General features: G+C 36.5%; 1 non-coding gene across 1 annotated transcript; it reads right to left on the minus strand.

Moving 5' to 3' along the window:
• Window positions 1-21257: 21257 nt before the first annotated feature.
• Window positions 21258-21364, minus strand: LOC127133954 (small nucleolar RNA R71). The gene has a single exon (XR_007807746.1). It is a non-coding gene; the product is annotated as a small nucleolar RNA R71 (small nucleolar RNA).
• Between the last annotated feature and the right edge of the window lie 619 nt (window positions 21365-21983).

Below are 21983 nucleotides of genomic sequence, written 5' to 3' on the forward strand. Positions count from 1 at the left end.
CCCGAATTACATTGTGTTTATCATTCTGGTGCTCCCGGCCACGACGTGGAGAATTGTTACCCTTTGAAGACCAAGGTTCAAGACCTTGTGAGGTGTGGCATTCTGTGTTTTGAGGATGTAGGTCCTAATGTGAAGAAGAACCCATTGCCCGAGCATGGGAAATCTGTCAACATGGTCCAGGGTTTCCCTGGCAAGTACAAGATCAAATATGTCAGTCATATTTGACAATCTCTGGTTGAGATGAATCATTTGCTATGCGAGTACATTCATTATGAGCACGACCATGATAGATGCCGAATTTGCTCAGTTAACCGATTGGGTTGTCGCTAGGTGCGCAAGGATATTCAGGAAATGCTGGATGAAGGAGTCATTGAGATTCTTTAGAATAGAAATGTTGACGAAGACGATCCTGAGGTCAACGTAATTTCCCCAGTATTCCGGATGCCCGAGCCTGTTATCATTAAGTATGATGGTAGCAAGCAGAAGGCCTCTGCTGTTCTTATCATTAAGCGTGCCGGTCCAGTACCGTATTCTTCTGAGAAAGCAATCCCCTTTCGTTACAATGCTGTTGCTGTAGAAGATGGGAAGGAAGTGTCCTTACCATCCTCCTCTATTGTTAATATCGCAGATGTAAGTGGTTTGACCCGCAGCGGTCGTGTGTTTTCAGCACCTCCCAAGCCCCAGGCTAATGCTGATTTTGTTGAACGCCCGATTGGGAATGCTGTGAGCACCCCGAATCCGGCACCTGTTGTTAAGCCCTCCTCTACATTAATAACTCCTACTTCTGTTGGCCCAAGCGGCAATGTGAAAGAAGATTGTGATGAGATGATGAGACTCATCAAGAGGAGCGAGTACAATGTTGTAGACCAGCTTCTACAAACGCCATCCAAAATATCAGTATTATCCTTGCTATTGAATTCAGAACCATATAGAGAGGCTTTGCAGAAGGTTTTGGATGTGGCATATGTAGATCACGATGTCACAATAGAACAGTTCGATAGTATTGTTGCAAACATTACTGCTTGTAACAATTTGAGTTTTTGTGACTCTGATCTCCCTGAGGAGGGAAGGGACCACAACTTGGCTTTACATATCTCAATGAACTGCAGAGACGATGCCATGTCCAATGTGCTGGTGGACACTGGGTCATCACTAAATGTATTGCCAAAAACCACTCTCTCAAAGCTATCATATCAAGGGCCTCCCATGAGCCAGAGTGGAATTGTTGTGAAAGCTTTCGATTGGTCGCGTAAAACTGTGATTGGGGAAGTTGATCTCCCAATCAAAATTGGACCAAGTAATTTCCAGATTACCTTCCAGGTTATGGACATTCACCCATCATATAGCTGTCTCTTAGGCAGACCATGGATTCACGAGGCAGGTGCCGTGACATCCACCCTACACCAGAAACTGAAATTTGTGAAGAACAAGAAACTGGTGGTGGTAGGGGGAGAAGAGGCTCTCCTAGTTAGCCACTTGTCTTCCTTCTCGTATATAGATGCTGAGGATGAAGTTGGAACTCCTTTCCAAGCTTTATCTATAGCTGAGCCTATTGAGAAGAGAGCTCATTCATTTGTTTCCTATAGAGATGCAAAGTTGGCCATTGAGTGTGGTGCAACTGCTGGTTTGGGAAAAATGATTGAGCTAGAAGACAACAAGTCTCGGGCTGGCATAGGTTTTTCATCTGGGGTTTTCAACGAGAAAGGGTTGTTCAAGAGTGGAGGTTTCATCCATAATGGTCAAGATGAAGAAGCTGCTGCTGTATTGGAAGAAGATACAGAGGATTCTGGCAATTTCATTATCCCTGGAGGGGTCTGCAACAATTGGGTCGCTGTGGACATTCCTATAGTCATCCATAAGTCAGCGTAATGATCACCTTGTTTAAAAACCCTTCTCCCATGCCAAAAGGAGGAGTGATGACATTGTTGGCACATAAGTACAATGATATTTTCATTCAATAAATTCATGTTAAATGTTTGTTTTTCCAATTATTTTCCCTTTTCGCTTTTGCATGAAATTGGTGATCACATAAAACCTTAAAAATAAGAATAAAACCAAATTTCTCATCTGCATAATGATTTGCCTTGTTTGAATTCTAAAGCTTTTCATATCCAAAATCATTATGCAGGTTGATCAAACCCATTGAACATAATGATCCAACACCATCTCCCAATTTTGAGTTCCCTGTATTCGAGGCAGAAGACGATGATGTTGAAGAGATTCCAGACGAGATTACTCATCTACTTGAGCATGAAGAGAAAATCATTCAGCCGCATCTTGAGAATCTGGAAACGGTCAACTTGGGGTCTGAGGATTGTGTGCGAGAAGTGAAGATTGGTGCACTCCTTGAAGAATCTGTCAAGAAGGGGTTGATTGAATTGCTACGAGAATATGTCGACGTTTTTGCTTGGTCATATGAAGACATGCCAGGTCTAGATACTGATATTGTGCAACATTTCTTACCTCTGAAGCCTGAATGTGTGCCTGTAAAGCAGAAGCTTAGAAGAACTCATCCTGATATGGCAGTGAAGTTCAAAGAAGAGGTTCAGAAGCAAATTGATGCGGGGTTTCTGGTGACTTCTACATATCCTCAATGGGTGGCCAATATTATGCCCGTGCCTAAGAAATATGGAAAATTCCGGATGTGTGTGGACTATAGAGACTTGAATAAAGCTAGTCCGAAAGATGATTTCCCTCTACCACATATTGATATGTTGGTAGACAATACAACTAAATTCAATGTCTTCTCATTTATGGACGGATTTTCCAGATATAATCAGATCAAAATGGCACCCGAGGATATGGAGAAGACAACATTCATCACACCTTGGGGAACATTCTGTTATCGAGTGATGCCCTTCGGTTTGAAGAACGTCGGAGCCACGTATCAACGAGCTATGATCACCTTGTTTCATGATATGATGCACAAGGAGATTGAGGTATATGTTGACAATATGATTGCTAAGTCAAGAACGGAAGTTGAACATGTAGAGCACTTGTTGAAGTTTTTTCAACGTTTGAGGAAGTACAAGCTTCGTCTGAATCCCAACAAGTGTACATTTGGAGTCCGTTCCGGCAAGTTATTGGGCTTCATTATTAGTGAAAGAGGTATTGAAGTCGATCCTGCAAAGGTCAAAGCAATACAAGAGATGCCTGCGCCCAAAACTGAGAAGCAAGTCCGAGGTTTTCTTGGCCGCTTGAATTACATTTCCAGATTCATATCCCACATGACTGCCACATGTGCGCCGATATTCAAGCTCCTCCGGAAAGATCAGTCCCATGATTGGACCGAGGATTGCCAAAAAGCTTTCGACAGTATTAAAGACTATCTGTCTGAGCCTCCGATTCTATCTCCGCCTGTAGACGGAAGACCTTTGATCATGTATCTGACTGTTCTTGAAGACTAAATGGGTTGTGTCCTTAGTCAGCAAGACGAATCAGGAAAGAAAGAATATGCTATTTACTACTTGAGCAAGAAATTCACTGATTGCGAGTCTCGATATTCAATGCTTGAGAAGACATGCTGCGCCTTGGCTTGGGCTGCTAAGCGGTTACGCCAGTATATGATAAATCATACGACTTGGTTGATATCCAGAATGGATCCAATCAAGTACATTTTCGAGAAGCCTGCTTTAACAGGGAGGATTGCCCGTTGGCAGATGTTGTTATCTAAGTATGATATTGAGTATCGAGCTCAGAAGGCTATTAAAGGTAGTATCTTGGCTGACCACTTGGCATATCAGTCGATCGAGGATTATCAGTCAGTTCAGTATGACTTCCCGGATGAGGAGATTCTGTATTTGAAAATGAAAGATTGTGATGAGCCTACACTCGATGAAGGGCCAGAGCCTGGTTCCAGATGGAGTAGGTGTTTGATGGTGCTGTAAATCAGTATGGAAATGGTATTAGGGCAGTGATTATTACTCCTCAGGGCGCACATATTCCTTTTACAGCAAGGCTAACTTTCAAATGCACGAATAATATGGCTGAATATGAGGCATGTATTATGGGAATGGAGGAATGCATTGATCTGAGGATCAAGCATCTTGATGTATATGGTGATTCGACCCTCGTTGTTAATCATATTAAGGGTGAATGGGAAACGAATAAGCCTGGTCTCATTCCGTATAGAGATTATGCGAGGAGGATTTCAACATTCTTTACTGAGGTTGACTTCCATCAAATTCCTCGAGATGAGAATCGGATGGCAGACGCCCTTGCTACACTTGCTTCGATGATTGTGGTCAAACTTTGGAATGAAGTCCCCAACATCACTGTGATGCGCTTAGATAGACCAGCTCATGTATTTGCAGTAGAAGAAGCGAAAGATGATAAGACATGGTATTATGACATCAAGTGTTTCCTTCATAACCAGGTTTACCCGCCTGGGGCATCTGTGAAAGATAAGAAGACTTTGAGGAGATTATCAGGCAGTTTCTACCTCAATGGCGAAGTGCTTTACAAGAGAATTTTTGACATGGTTCTGCTCAGATGCGTGGATAGACACGAAGCAGACCTGTTGATGACAGAGGTCCATGAAGGTTCATTTGGTATTCATTCCAATGGACATGCCATGGCTAGAAAGATGTTGAGAGTAGGCTACTATTGGCTAACAATGAAGTCTGACTGTTGCAAGTACGTGAAGAAATGCCATAAGTGTCAGATTTATGCAGATAAGATCCATATTCCCCCGACACTTCTGAATGTGATTTCATCACCATGGCCCTTCTCCATGTGGGGAATTGACATGATTGACATGATAGAGCCCAAAGCGTCAAACGGACACAGATTCATTCTCGTAGCAATTGATTACTTCACCAAATGGGTTGAAACGACGTCATATGCAAATGTGACTAGGCAGGTGGTCGTGAAGTTCATCAGAAATCAGCTTATATGCCGTTATGGTGTGCCAGATAAGATCATTACTGATAATGGATCTAACTTGAATAACAAAATGATGAAAGAGCTGTGCAGTGAGTTCAATATTGCACACCATAATTCTTCGCCTTATAGACCCAAAATGAATGGGGTTGTTGAAGCTACTAATAAGAATATCAAGAAGATTATCCAGAAAATGGTTGTCACGTATAAAGATTGGCATGAGATGTTGCCATTTGCTTTACATGGATATTGTACACCTGTCCGCACTTCAACAGGGGCAACCCCTTTCTCTCTTGTCTATGGCATGGAGGTTGTACTCCCAGTAGAGGTGGAGATCCCATCAATGAGAGTCTTGATGGAGGCCAAGATGACTGATGCTGAATGGGTTCTGAGTCGTTATGACCAGCTGAATTTGATAGAAGAGAAGAGATTGACTGCCATGTGCCATGGTCAGTTATATCAACAAAGAATGAAGAAAGCTTTTGATAAGAAGGTCAAGCCTCGTGTGTTCCGAGAAGGTGACCTTGTGCTCAAGAAAGTCTTGTCTTTTGCGCCCGATTCCAGGGGCAAGTGGACTCCAAACTATGAAGGTCCATATGTTGTTAAGAGAGCCTTTTCAGGCGGCGTGTGAATACTTACAACTATGGATGGGGAGGATTTCATTCGTCCTATGAACTCAGATGCAGTCAAGAAATATTTCGCCTAAAATAAAAATAGAATAGCTCGCTTAAGTTGAAAACCCCAAAGGGCGGCTTAGGCAAAAATGAGCGTCTCGGTGGATTGAAAACCCGAAAGGGCGATCCAGGCAAAAGTTAGAGACATTGAAAATGAATATTCGCATCCCGCTAGATTGAGTACCTCACCCTGGGGCAATCTAGGCGAAAATCAGGGATTTGGCAAGTAACTGCACCCTGACAAGATTTTGTTCTACACTTATCATCCGTCAGAGGTTCTTGTTCATTCGTCATCAACCGAAGCTTCGAATACATCGAATTCAGAATTGGTGGAGAAATGGTCATTATGTTCAATGTAGCCCTTTTCCAATATATTTCGCCATTTTCAAACTTGTAAAGATCTATAGAGTCTTACCATTTGTAGGCTACCATTCCATCAAATAATTTCGAGCCTTTATCCAATTATTTGCACTCTTATTTGTTTCTATTTCAACAAATGTTTTGCATATTTTATTGAGAAAATATCATTGTTTTAAAGGAACAAATTTTATATAACCTGTTTTTAAAACAAAGTGAACATTCACAATGACAAAAAGGTACTTAGGAGATCCTCAGTGCTCTCCCAAGGACGGTATGATCTTCAACAGGGTAAGACATTTGTTCATATTCCTGGAATGACTGTATCTTCTTCCTCCGGAGCCCCTTTTATGATTTATCCTACTGAGTGGTATTGCTTGTTGAGATGTTCACCACTCTCCCCTTTAGCGGAGTAGCGATCTTTCCTCCTCAGCGGATGTGATCTCCTTGGTGGGTACGGTACTTGGTGTTTGATCCCCAAAATCCCTTTATCCCTCGGATAGATTCCCCAGTAGAGTTGCTTATGTGGTAAATTCTGCCTGTGCAATAAACTCTTTTCCCCAGCTATGACTGATGATTCATCCCCGACAGAGATTTTGTTATTTCCTGATATCTCTGATCCCCGGCAGATTGGATAATCTCCATGGAATTTTGGGCTTTCTCTCTTGAGATGTAGTACCGGACGATTGTGTGACTGTTCCTTTGAAGCTGTTTGTGTTAGAAATGTCTGTTTGTCAGCATTCATCATACACAAACCACGCATATGTGCACATATTTCCAAACATGCGGATATTCATATTGCATTAATTTCCATATATCTTTTCTTTGTTATCTCCCTATTAGTTAGTAATATATTTCCCAAGCAGATGTCGGTGTCTGATCCCTCAATATAGAGAGTCAGCCCCTTAAGCAGAAAGTGTTTATCTTTCTTTCCGCATTCCCCACTGAGTTATATCCTCGGGGACGACGGTTGTTTTCGCTTCCTCCCAACACATATATTGGGATGGGTTCCCCTATTGAGTTATATCCTCATTAGGACGAGTCTTGATTCAGTTCGCCTCTCTGGTTTGATCCTAAATTGGCCTCTTAAGACTGTTTCCTGTGTTTCCCCGCGGAATAAATGAATAATTGCTCATTAATCGATAATCATTCATCTTATCCCCGACGGAGCCTGTGTTTTCTACCCTTATATCGGTAGTTGTAAATTCTACTTTCTCCCCTTTGCAGAGTTAACCTTGTTGCTCATCCTAGTCGATGACGGTTACTTTTCCGTGGTTTTCTACCCCATATCCGGTAGATGTAATCCCCTTCTTGATGGTTATCATTATCCAATATTTGGTATTGATATTCCCTCTTTCTTTTGGATAATTGCTCTGATTAGACAATTTATCCCCAGCAAATCATCTTTCATACCGGTTGTCGGTAATGTTGGTTGCTCTCTTTGACTGGTCATCATTATATACCTTGTTTTGGTATCCCGATGCCTTTCTCTTGGTCGGTCGATTTATCCTTTATTAACCCAGTAACCGGTTGTGGATAATCTTCCATGCGAGTGTATTATTTACATTCTGACGGTAATAAATAATATATCTCATGCGCTCTGTGGTCGAAGCCTTTTATTCTTCCCCGGTTGAGTAAGATTCGTATCCCTATTTTGGAATCGAATGTCCATCCCTTAATCGAGTTTGCTTTTTTCCCTCTTTTTGGATGATGAGTGTTTTGGGAATATTCCCTGATTCACGCTTTGGTTGGTCACCTATTATATGCCCAGTAACCGGTATCCCTGGTGTTCCTTCCTTCTGCTCCCTATTATGACTTTTTGTCCCCTGTGGAGTCAGATTTTCCTGAGTTGAGATATACCTTTTAGGTCTTCCTCAGATGATTTGGTCGATTGATATCTATCACCCTTATACCGGTCTTAGATATTCATTCCTCCCGAGCATGTTGTTCTCTCACCCTTATACCGGTGTTCAGATCACACGTCTCTTTGAGCTTATTACCCAGTAACCGGTAATACCTCATCCCGTTGCTTCCCCAGGAGAGTCCTTTTTGGATATTCCCGACGAGGTCTCTTAGTGGATTATCCTCACCTAAGTCCGAATTTTTATCCGAAGTATCCATTGTGGATAATGTTATGGTGTTGGCATATTCCCCAGCACGTGCACCTTCGAGTCAGCCCGAGTCTTTCCATTGGATTTACTCCCTTTGGAATCCCGTTCCCCAAGTTTTGAGTCGTGACCTGCTCACACGTTTTCACCCTTCTCTCCCCAAAATCATATCTCTCTCATTTTTTATCCAAAAGTTATGGGACCAATTGCACTATTTCCAAAATAAATTCTAGTTTTTATTTCTGAGTTTTAATATTTTTTTATTTTGTCATTTGATATCTTTTGTGAATTTTCTCTTTTCTGGTTATTTTTAATTCATTTTAAATAGTTTTTGAAATTCAAAAAATGAAAAAATATTTTCCTATCCTATTTGAATGATGATGGATCTATGAAAAATATTCTCATCAATTTTTAAATTTATTTGAGATTTTAATTCAATTAGGTTATTTTTATTCATTTTTAATTAATTAAAAATAGTTTCCGACTTTTAAAAATGCTGAAAATTTTTGTCAAACTTTGTTTGACCTTGTTGAGCTTGGGATAAATTACTTGGACCTTTCAAGGTTGATTTGAAGTAATTTTGAAGTTTGACCTTTTCTTTTATTTTTAATTCAAGTTTATTTTAAAATATTAAAAAATGCCAAAAATAGTTTATTCATTTCTTGACTTCCTATCTTCATCTCACTTCTGTTTTTGATTGTTTGACCTTGACTTTCAATGTTATTGGTCAACATATGAGGATTGGTACATTGTATTTCATTTAATGCACTTTAATTTTGTCATTTCCATTTCTCTTATCCATCTTCTTCTTCATCTTCTTCCTCTTTTTTTCTTGATCAATGAGTTGAAGGTTGATAAGTTAGCATTGGTTAGGGAGATTTAACCTTCCTTGATTCAAATCTAATTCATCTTGATCAATTGATCAAGTGAATGGATTTGCATTAAGGATAGGTTGTCTTCTAAATCATGCAAAAGGCTTAAACCAATACAAGACCAATTGTCTTCTTCTTTTTGGCATGGCAAGTTGTTGGGACTTGGTTCACTAATCAAGACTCCTAACTTGTGTTTGTTGCCTACATTATTATTGACCGACCTCAAATAGTTGTGACTTCTAAATAAGTCCAATTATGATTGCTTCACATAGCGCTAAATTTGCCTTATGGCACACTAGCTACTAACACTAACTATTGACAATTAACATTTATTTTATGCAATTTACTTTATGCCATTTACTATTCTTGCACATATTATCCATTTTCTTTTCTCTTTGCTCATTTGAGCACATGTTTATGTTAATGCCATTTGCCTTTTGCTCACTTGAGCACATAATTATGTATATATTATTGTGCTTGTGTTTTTGTTTTGATTGTGGTGAACCAAATGCAAAGAAATGGACTTAGTTTCTAGGACTTTCCCTATGCAAAGAAATGGAGAATTGGACTTAGATTCTAGGACCTTCCTTATGCAAAATTTGAATAAATGGATCTTAATGATGAAGATGGATTAGAAGGACCAAATCTCTAAACTCACTCTTGTCCATTCTTGTTTTACTGCATGGAACTTTTGATGTGTGTGCTTTTGTGATAGGGATGATATGAGCTCAATTGAAGGACCTTTACCATGTTCATCCAAAGTAAAGGATAGAAGACACATTGAGGATATCTTATGAGATTTTTTTGATTGCTTATGCTTTGTGGTTGCTTATTCCAAAGGATGGGAGCTACTTGGATCATCAATATGATCTTAAGAGAGGAACTCCTTGTGTGGTTTTGTTTCTTCATCCTTTCTCTTTTTGTTTTACTTAGGACTTAGCCCTTCTTCTTCTTCCCTCCACTCTAACCCAAGCCAAAACTTTTTGTGCATACATTTAACCATTGTTTTCAAACATTATAAACCTAAGCCTTATGCTTTTGATTTTCAAACTTTATTTTCATAACACTTATTTTGAATTGAATCTTTAAGTCAACTCTGACCATTTTTGTATATAATTCTAATTGGTAAATGTAATCCATTCAAATGTCTTTTGTGGTTCCAATGACCACTTTCTTAATCAAAAAATATTTCATAACCTTTAGCTATTAGGTTTGAGTTATCCTTGTGGCAGATGTAATACTCACCTATATCCTTAGTGATGGACAATGAGTCTTCCATGCTTATTATAGGGTTAACCCCTCACTAGCATGTTAAAGCTATCCTCACATGGTGGATTTGTGGTTTGGTTGAGTTTTCTACCTTTGATAACAAAAGACCTTAAGGCTTTAGGACCAATCAATTCACCAACTTGTTTTGAAATTTTTACCCCGAACTACGAGGTTTTGATCCTAATCTTTTTATAAGATGGTACGTAGGCAATGGATTTATCCATCCAAACAAAATGTAAATAAACTTGTATATTCTCTTCTCATCTCTTCAATCATGTTTGCACAAATAAATTTTCACGAAACAACAACCTTTCCATCAAGTATGAAAAGGGCTCCCTAGGAGTACCTAGGATGTTTTGGGTGCCTAACACCTTCCCATTGCATAACCAACCCCCTTACCCAGATCTCTGTTTCTTTTACTAGTTTTTGTTAAAACTATTAGGTTTTTGTTCGCTTTCTAACCATTCCTTTGGATAAATAGAAGTGCGGTGGCGACTCGACTTGTATGATTTACCTTGGATTTAGTCAATATCTCTAATGGTAACGAATACCCCGCTACAGTGTACACCACCGTCCGTTTTCCAGTTTGAATCCAGGCCGTTGATGATGATTCCCAGATTGAATCATGTCTCTTGGATCTTATGACTTATTTTAATTCAGTGTGTGGTTGCATTGACTTGGACTCATGGTGAGCGCGTGCCTCTGGACCATTAGATGTGCCAGGTCAATTAATGAAATCTCATCCAACGCCTCCTGATTTTTCTATTTTTCTTAATTTCTGTTTTATTTTCTTTAATTCCCTTTTATTTCAAAAATTCATATCTCTTTTATTATTGGTCCAAAAAATATGGGACCAATTGCATTATTTCTCCTTTTAATTCTTGTTTCTAAAAATGATTTTTAATATTTTTTATTTTATCATTTGATATTTTTTGTGAATTTTCTTTTTCTGGTTATTTTTAATTAATTTTAAATAGTTTTTTATATTCAAAAAATACAAAAATATTTTCTTAACCTATTTGAATGATGATGGATCTATGAAAAATATTCTCATCAATTTTTTAATTGGTTTGAGATTTATTTGAGATTTTAGTCCAATTAGGTTATTTTTATTCATTTTTTAATTAATTAAAAATAGTTTCTGACTTTTAAAAATTCTGAAATTTTTTGTCAAACCTTGTTTGACCTTGTTGAACTTGGGATAATTCACTTGGACTTTCCAAAGTTGATTTGAAGTGATTTTGAAGTTTGACCTTCTTTTAATATTTTAATTCAAGTTTATTTTCAAATATAAAAATGCCAAAAATAATTTTTGTTCATTTCTTGACTCCCAATCTTCATCCCACTTCTGTTTTTAATAGTTTGACCATGATCCTCAATGTCATTGGTCAACACTTGTGGATTGGTACATTCCATTTTACTTAATGCACCTTATGTTCTTCATTTCCATTATCCATCTTCTTCTTCTTCTTCTTTTCTTTCTTGATCAATGAGTTAAAGGTTGATAAGTTAGCATTGATTAGGGAGGTTTAATCTTCCTTGATTCAAATCTAATTCATCTTGATCAAATGATCAAGTGAATGGCTTTGTATTAAGGATAGATTGCTTCCTAAATCATGCAAAAGACTTAAACCAACACAAGATCATTTCTCTTCTTCTTTTTTTTGGTATGACAAGTTGTTAGAACTTGGTTCACTAATCAAGACTTCTAACTTGTGTTGTTGCCTACATTATTATTGACCGGCCTCAGATAGTTGTGACTTCTACATAAGTCTAATTACGATTGCTTAACATAGCGCTAAATTTGCCTTATGGCACACTAACTACTAACACTAACCATTAACAATTAACATTTACTTTTTTCTCTTTACTTTTATGCAATTTACTATTCTTGCACATATTATTCATTTGCTTTTCCCTTTGCTCACTTGAGCACATGTTTATGTTAATGCAATTTGCCTTTTGCTCACTTGAGCATATAATTGTGTATATATTATTTCCATTGTGTTTGTGTTTTGTTTGTTGTGGACCAAATGCAAAGAAATCGACAAATGGACTTAGTTTCTAGGACTTTCCCTATGCAAATTGGAGTAAAAGGACTTTAATGATGAAGATGGATTAGAAGGACCAAATCTCTAAATTCACTCTTATCCATTCTTGATTTATTTCATAAAACTTTTTATTTGTGTGCTCTTGTGCTAGGGAATTCTATAAGAGTTCAAATTGAAGAACCATTGCCATGTTCATCCAAAGTGGAAGAGACAAGATGCATTGAGGATCTCTTAAGAGACTTATGTGATTGTTGCTTGAGCTTACTATTATTTTGCTTGCATATTCCAAAGGATGGGAGCTACTTGGATCATCAATATGATCTCAAGAGAGGAACTCCATTTGTGGTCTTGTTTCTTATCCCTTATCTCTTGTATGATTAGGACCTTAGTCATTCTTCTTCTTCCCTCCACTCTAACCCAAGCCAAAACTTTTGTGCAGACATTAACATTTCTTTTCAAAATTAGAAACCTAAGCCTTATGCTTTTGATTTTCAAACCTGTTTTTCATAACACTCATTTTGAATTGAATCTTTAGGTCAACTTTGACCATATTTTTGTAAATATTTTTCATTGGTAAATATAACCCATTCAAATGTCTTTTTGTGGTTTCAATGGCCACTTCTCTTAATCAAATTTTTCATAACCTTTAGCTATTAGGTTTGAGTTATCCTTGAGGTAGATGTAATACTCACCTATATCCTTAGTGATGGACAATGAGTCTTCCATGCTTATTATAGGGTTAACCCCTCACTAGCATGTTGAAGATATCCTCACATGGTGGATTTGTGGTTTTAAGTTGAGTTTTATCCCTTGGATAATAAAATACCTTAAGGCTTTTGGACCAATCAATCCACCGACTCATTTTGAGATTTTTTACCCCGAACTATGAGGTTTTGATCCTAATCTTTTTTAAGATGGTACGTAGGTAATGGGTTTATCCATCCAAACACAAAAATGTAAATAACTTGTATATTCTCTTCTCATCCCTTCAATCATGTTCGCACAAATAAATTTTCACAAAATAACAACCTTACAACAAATATGAAAAGGGCTCCCTAGGAGTACCTAGGATGTTTTGGGGGCTTAAAACCTTCCCATTGCATAACCAACCCCCTTACCCAAATCTCTGACATTTTTACTAGTTTTTGATTCGATAAAACTTTTAGGTTTTTGTTCGCTTTCTAACCATTCCTTTGGATAAATAGAAGTGCGGTGGCGACTCGACTTGTATGGTTTATCTTGGATTTAGTCAATATCTCTAATGGTAACGAATACCCCGCTACAACACTCAAACAAGCTCAAATATGCATGAAATGATGAATGGAAGAACTTACCTTGATTGTATTTGATCATGGGTTGAGGTTGCTTCATGAGCAAGGCATAGCTGATGAACAGATGAAATAGGGGTTCCTTGGGAAACAAGCCTCAAGTCCCTTGGTTTGCTTTGATCAAATTGACAAATTGAGACACTTGGGAGGCATATTTGATGGATGGGAGCTTTGGGAACCATTGTCATGCTTGCTTTCACCTTCACCTGGTCACATCAATGAGCATAGGGTCTTCTAAAGGCTTTGGATCTTGTGACTGCTCAAGCTACAAACAAAAGATGTTAGTGACATATTTTTGTGCTTTTGGTTAGTAAACAAAATGAGGAAAGCACTAATATAAAATTCAAGCCTGCTTGGTGATCTCAAACCAACTCACAAAAGTTCCCACCCAAAGGTAAGGAGCCAAGATATTTTTGTGCTATGATCCTTGAGGCAAGATGCAAATGCAATGTCATGATGCCATGAGGGATCTTAGGGTCAAAATTAGGGTCTTACAGATGCCCCTATTTAAGGTCATTCTAGCCGGAGATATGAAGGTTAAAATCTTCGTCTCGACAAGGTAAAATGGGCTTAAATAATAACAAAGAGACAAATTTTGGTCCCTAAGAGACCTTATGATGCAAATATATATATGCAAAAGTTAATACTTTGTGGGGATATATGTCCACAAAGGAAGAGGGAATCAAGAGAAACTGAACATCCACATGAGTAATACACTCATAAATGGGACAGAGACTCTGGGGACGCTAATGGGGATAAGAAAGGGAATAAAATGCGTGAGCAGGTCACGACTTAGAACTTGCTGAGAGACATGAGAAGGATTCTACAAAAATAAATCAATGGACAGACTCGAGCTGAGTCAAAGATGCACGTATTAGGGAATATGCCAATATAGCAAAAACTATCCATAAAGGATACTTAGGATGAAAATATAGACTCAGATGGGGAAAATCCACTAAGAGACTTCACTGGGGAATATCAACAGAGGACTCATCTGAGGAAGCAATAGAATGAGGTATTACCGGTTACTGGGTAATAAGCTCGAGGAGACATGTGATCGAAACACCGGTATGAGGGTGAGACAACAACACGCTTGAGGAGAATGAATATCTAAGACCGGTATGAGGGTGAGAGATATCAAACATCCAAAATAAACATCTGAGGAAGACCTAAAAAAGGTATATTTCGACTCAGGAAATCTGACTCCACAGGGGGACAAAAAAGTCATAATTGTAAGACCCCAATTTTGGCCCTAAGATCCCTCATGGCATCATAGCATTGCACTTACAAAGCCTTAAGGATCATGAGCATCTTGGTTCCCTTTGCCTTTGGGTGGGATCTCTTGTGAGTGGTTTGAGATCCCCTAGCATGCTTGAATTATATATCATTGCTTTTCTCATTTTATTTACTAACCAAAAGCACAAAAATATGTCACTAACATCTTTTGTTTGTAGCTTGAGTAATCACAAGGTCAAAAAACTCCTAGGTGATCCTTGGTGCAAAGATATGGCCAAGAGAAGATGAAGGCAAGCATGGCAATGGTTCCCAAAGATCTCATCCATCAAATATGCCTCCCTAGTATCTCAATTCATCATTTTGATCAAAGCAAATCAAAGGGTTTGAAGTTTGTGTCCCAAAGAGCCCTAATTCATCTATGTACCAAGTGTGCCTTGCCCATGAAGCAACCTCAGCCCATGGTCAAATACAATCAAGGGAAGTTCTCTAATTCATCATTTCATGCATATTTGAGCTTATTTGAGTGTCCTCAATCATCAATTCATCAAGATATGAGTTGTGGACTTGAGAAGTTGATCAGTCAATTCATCTGACTATTTTGAAATGCATTGAGACCTAACTTTTTATGTGTTGGTCAAATGGAGATGATCCCAAAAGAAAAAATGTTCTTAACAATATGAAAAACTTTCATGTTCATCAAAAATTAATTTGAAGCTTGGAAGGTCATCTCCCATTCCAAGACATTATAGGTCATTTTGACTGAAACCCTAATTTTGGGTCAACTTCCTAAGGACATAACTCATTCATCTTTTATGATTTTCAGGTGGGATCAAATACATTTGAAATCTTATTGTGTATACTTCAAATGTTATGTTTAACAAAACTTCTAAATCGCAAAAGAAATACATGTGATAATGCAAAACATTATAGGTCACTTTGGACCAAATGCATTGAAAGGCAAAAAAGTCCAACTTCAAGTGCCCATAACTTCTTCACAAAAAATTCAAATGATGCAAAATTTAAGTCCAAATTGATTGTCGTGAAAAGATCTACAACTTCGGTGTTGGAGGTTTTTCCATTTGACGCTTGCATCATCAAAACAGAAGGGCTTGAAGATGGTTCATTTTGACAAATTTCTCAAAGGCATATTTTGTGCATTGAACTTCATGGTCTGTTTTCATAAATTTCCAAATTCCAATTGAGTTTTTGTTCAACATAACAGTTATTCCTTATATCAAGACCTTTCCAACCATTACCCACATGCTTATGTTTGGATTTGTTAAGTGGCATTTTCGAAGAGGTGAAGTTTTAGGCTCATTTATGCATAACATGTTGAAACTCATTACACAAGCCAATTCATTCACATGTACATGTCCATTTCATCTTGCTTGCATCTGAACACTCATTTGCCATTGCATTTGGGCCTCCCAGGCGCCTGTACAGGCCCATGCATGGAGGGGCCCTCACTTCATGCACACGAATTCTACATGCCTTGCATCACTTTGTGCTATAAATAGAGCTGCTCAGATTCATTCTAAACCAACCTAAAGGCGCCTAAAGCTCTGCAGAAATCAATTCCCATCCATACCAAAGGAACTAAAGGCGCACGCCCTAGCCATATATTTCCGTTGCATTTGCATGGACAACCCCTCGAAATATTTGAGATGGGTCTGCATATTATCCCATCACCTGAGCACGTGTCATTCGCTTTAATAAAGTCCTTACAGTTTGCGAGGGGCTTCTCCTAGCTAATTATGATCGTTTAGCTAACGTGGGGAGCCCCCTCTCAAAATGCTTCCATATATTTGCACCGCCCCTTCCATTTTCCCATTCCACCGCTTCAACACATCCCTTTCTCTTTCTCTGGTTTTTCATTTTCACCGAATTTCACTTCATTAACCTCATTTTCCACCACCAAATTAATATTTTCATCAAAAAATCTTCAACAAGCTTGTCATTTGGAAGATGATTTTATAAAAAATTTATTTATTTTTTCTTTTCATTTTTGGATTATATCAAACCCCTAATTTTAATATATTTTGTTCACTTTCCATTTTATTTATAAAGGGTTAAACTTTTGTAAGGAGAGTAAAATCAAAAGTTTAGAATCATTTAATTTTTCATCCAAGATACACATTTCTTCTTTATATTTTTATAAATATGAATATATGAATCTTTGAATATTTATTGTTATTTGTTGATATTTGTTGAATAGTAGTTAATATTAGTTTATATTTTTTAATAGTTGATAGAAATAATATATTATGTATTATTTAATATTATTTTTGGAATAAGATTATATTTTATGTATTATGTATTATGGTAATATTATTTTTGGAATAAGATTATATATTATGTATTATGGTAACATTAATTTAGAAATGATATATTATTTATGTATTATATAACATATTGTTTTTATATATTAGTGATATATTATATATTTAATATTATTTATTATTTATTTTTATTTATAAATAATATTTATAAAGATTTTATAACTTACTGTTTTTATATAACATATTACTTTTATATATTAAATATTATTTAGTATTACTTATTTATTAGTAATATATTATATATTCTATATTATGTATTTTATTAATATTATTTTAGAAATAATAAATTATTTTAGAAATAATAAATTATTTTAGAAATAATATATTATTTTAGAAATAATATATTATTTATGTATTATATATTATACTGCTTTTATATATTATTTTTTAAATAATATGTAGATTTATTATTATTTATCATATAATATTATTTTTGAAATAATAGCTTCTAAAATAGTATGAATAATATTTTGAAAATAACAAATAACAATATAAAAAACAGTAAATATTATTATTATTTAATAATATATTTTAGTAAACAGAACAGTTAATTTTTTTAATAGAAATATTAAGTACTATATAATAAATTATATAATAAGAAAATAATGTTTTATTTAAATATTATATATTGTTTTTATTTATTAATTTCTAAATAATACTTAAAAATAGTATAAATTAACTTTCAAAAATAAATAAAAAACAATATAAAAATTGGTATATATTTATTATTATTTAGTAATATATTTTAATATTATTTTAGTAAACATAATTAGCACTTATAAATTATTGTATAAGTATTAAGTTTTATGTGATATATAATATTATAATAAAATACTATTTTATTTTCGTATTATATTGTTTTTATAAAGTATTTTTGAAATAATATTTTTAAAAATAGTATGTTTTTATTATTATTTAGTAATATATTTTAGTATTAGTTAGTAATATATTCTAGTTTAGTAATATATTTGAAGTGTATATAAAAGTTTATATTTAATTAAGTGTATAATGAATAGATATTTGTAAGTGTATAAATTAAGTGTATAATACATATTATTATCTCCCTTTTCAAAAATATATGGTAGTTGTATGATGTTATCGATAAAAAATTTAAAATTTGTCAATAGATTAATCCCTCGATTATTTGTCAAGTTTAAACATGAACAATATTGTACTGAATATTTTTGATTTTATCGTAGTTGGATGTATGATAGAATATTTCCAGGAATACGTAAGCTTAAATCATATTTTAAGGACGAAGTCAATTTTCTCACATATGAGTTAGCTAAAGAATGTTGAAGAAGTGAAGGAGGGGTAGAGTGTCTGTGTTTAAAGTGTAGGTGCGTTAATATAATTAGTGACCCAAGTGAAGTGAAACGTTACTTGGAGAGAACGAGTTTTAGGCCAAATTATTGGGTTTGGACATATAATGGAGAAAAACTACCAGAGATGAATAAAGAGGCTTCTAGTGGTCAACACAAATTGACTGTTCCATAGGAGATTGCATGCTGTTTTATGATAATAAGTTTGGTACAAATAACTGGACATTGGAGGAATGTATGTTTTGTAAGTGTCCAAGGTATGTAGTTCGCAGTAAAGGAGTTGATCTAAAGCAAAAATGAGTTGTTTTAAAGTCCATGTTCTATCTTCCAAAAATACCTAGGTTGCAAAGGATGTTTGCATCAATGCATAATGCAAGCCAAATGACATGGAATAATACAAACACAACTAGTTTAGGCATGATGCGACATACATATGATGGCGAGGCATGGAAACACTTTAATAGAGTACATCCATATTTTGCAGCAGAACCCCGGAATTTCAGTCTTGGATTACTGATAACACTAAAATTCACCGTATTTTCGACTCCGATTTCGCATGCATTTTAGTAGTTTTATTGTCATTTTGTTGTGTTATTACTATGTTTCTCTTTGTTTTCAGGTTTTTACTTTAATCGGAGCCCCAGTCGAGAAAAGGAGTGAAAAAGAGCTAAAACCCTAAAATTCAACATTTTGTACTTGGGGCTCCCACTGTGGCTGGCGCCATAGACCCTGCCATGACGTGTCCTAGCTCAACTTCCCTCAACTGCCACGTTCCCCACTACTTCCACTAAGGCGCCTCATATTTGCCTTGTGGCGGGCGCCATAGCCTTGTGGCGGGCGCCACAAGAGGAAAAGTTTTCCCTCCCATTTTCAAGTTGAAGGGAATCCTTGTCATTTCCATCATTTTACTCTCCTATAAATAGAGACTCGAAATCACTTGTTCAATCATCCAAACTTAGAGCAGAGGCAAACTTAGAAGCAAACTTTGTTTCACTTAGGCATATATTCAGTATTTTAAAGTGGTAATCGCTTCGCATTGGGGTGTTACCACAATCGTGTAATCGAGTTTTGTGATTGAGTCTGTAATCGAGTTTGGAGCACTTTGGAAGGAAGTTAATCCTGCCGCCATTTTCATTTCCACTTTGCATTTTATTCAACCCTCCAATTGGAGCAGGTTTTTATTGCTTTACCTTTATCTATTTATTTTCCCGCACTCGCTTTACTTTATTTATTTTCCCGCACTCGCTTTACTTTTATTTGTTTTCCCGCACTCGCTTTACTTTATTTATTTCCCGCACTCGCTTTACTTTTATTTATTTCCCGCACTCGCTTTACTTTTATTTATTTCCCACACTCGCTTTACTTTATTTATTTCCCGCACTCGCACTACTTTTATTTACTTTCCGCACTCGCACTACTTTTATTTACTTTCCGCACTCGCACTATTTTTATTTACTTTAATGCACTTTTACTTTACCATGTCTAACTAAATCTATAAGGTTAGAATGTAAGGATATTAATTGCACCGATAATCCGTACAATTGTTCGTAGAAACACTTAAGGGCTATTTTAACTTTCAACTTAAGTTTTCCCGCACTTAATTTCCGTTGGGTAAGATCGAAAGCCGTCCAAAGTCTATTTAAACTTAATTGTTTTTAACTATTTCAAAAACAGCGAAAGCGCTTTGTTTAGTTCATTAGGAGTTTTTAACATAAGAAGAAAAGAGATTTTAAAACTATTTTCGGACGCGTTTATAAGTTTAGAGTCTGGTTCGTGAGAACCTCTTTTGGTTAAGAAATCTAGGTTAAAATACTTTTCAACTTAGTCAAGATACTATATTTCTTAAAAATAGGTTTACTACTCTAACGCAATGCGCGCCTTTTTATAAGTGACAATAAGAGGGTTTGATTAGGGAGTACAACTCGGTTCTGAATACGCGAAAGCGACAGTTCCTGTTAAATTAGTTCTTTTCGAAGTAGCAAACACTGCCCATAAGTAGCTCTGTTAGCAAGTACTTGGATTATTAATTGATTATGTGAATTACATTCGACCCTGTCTTTATTAATTGAACTTTGTTCAACACTTTACTTTTCATTGCACACTCTAAAAACACCTATTTTGATTGCCTTTGATAAACACCATAACAATAGATAATGATAGATTGACACTTGGTCTCTATGGATTCGAAAATCTTTTATATTACTCTGACGCGTTCGTATACTTGCGAAAAGCACGCATCAAGTTTTTGGCGCCGTTGCTGCGGACCAATTTCGTCAAATTTCATTTCCTTGTTGTTATATCGTTTAGACTTAGGCTATTTCCCGCTGGTCAATGTGAAGTACTCGCAGCACCAGAAGTTTAAGCTTAGTATACCCTCTGGCGGAACCTGAACGTTACGCTCGCGCACGTTTATTCTTTCATAGAATTAAGACAGCTATGGCCGAAGATCAAAACCAAAGACCTCTTAAAGACTTCTCCCAACCATCCAACGAAGAACCTAGTTCTAGTATAGTAAACCCAACCATACCAACTAATAATTTCGAACTTAAACCTTCCCTATTGCAACTAGTGCAATAGAGACAATTCGTAGGTCTCGCTACTGAGAACCCAAACCAACATTTAAAAATATTTCTTCAATTAGCAGACACTTTTAAAACCAATGGAGCTTCTTCTGAGGCAATACGTTTAAGATTATTCCCTTTTTCCCTCATAGATAAAGCCCTATCATGGTTAGATTCCCTTCCACCCAATTCCATTACGACTTGGGATAACCTTAGAAGAGTTTTCCTTGCTAGATACTTTCCTCCAAGTAAAACCTCCGTTCTTGGAAACCATATAACTAGATTTACCCAAAACCAAGGAGAATCGTTGTTCGAAGCTTGGGAAAGATATAAAGAGCTGTTACGAGCATGCCCACATCATGGCTTAGAAAATTGGTTAATCATTCAAACCTTCTATAATGGACTTCATTACAACACTAAAATGACCATCGATGCTGCCGCAGGCGGTGCACTAATAAACAAACCTTATCCTGAAGCTAGTGCCCTCATCGAAGATATGGCTTAAAACCATCAATCATGGGGAGTCGAACGAGCGACAATTTAGAAGAAGGAAGCCCAAGGAGGAGTGCATGAACTAAGCTCTATAGACATGATGCAAGCTAAAATGGACGCATTAGCCCTTAAGGTCGAGCATATGTGCATAAACCCGAATACTGTAGCCGCAGTTTCGTCTAATTGTGAGATATGTGGAGCCAAAGGACACCAATCTGCAGAATGCAGTCTATTAAACGAAACCCACTCTGAGCAAGTGAACTACACCCAAGGGAACCCATATTCGAATACCTATAACCCTAGATAAAGGAATCACTCGAACTTCTCCTATAAAAACAATAACCCAATCCAAAATAATGCACCTCCGAGACCTAGTTATCAAGCCCCCAAGATCAAATCAACCTATGCAACCTGTACCACCAAAGCCGAGCCTTGAGAAAATTATGGAAAATTTTATCACCGCTCAAACCCAACAAAACAAGATGTTCATGAA

Source organism: Lathyrus oleraceus, chromosome 3 (genome assembly GCF_024323335.1).
Source record: "Lathyrus oleraceus cultivar Zhongwan6 chromosome 3, CAAS_Psat_ZW6_1.0, whole genome shotgun sequence".
NCBI classification, from domain to species: domain Eukaryota; kingdom Viridiplantae; phylum Streptophyta; class Magnoliopsida; order Fabales; family Fabaceae; genus Lathyrus; species Lathyrus oleraceus.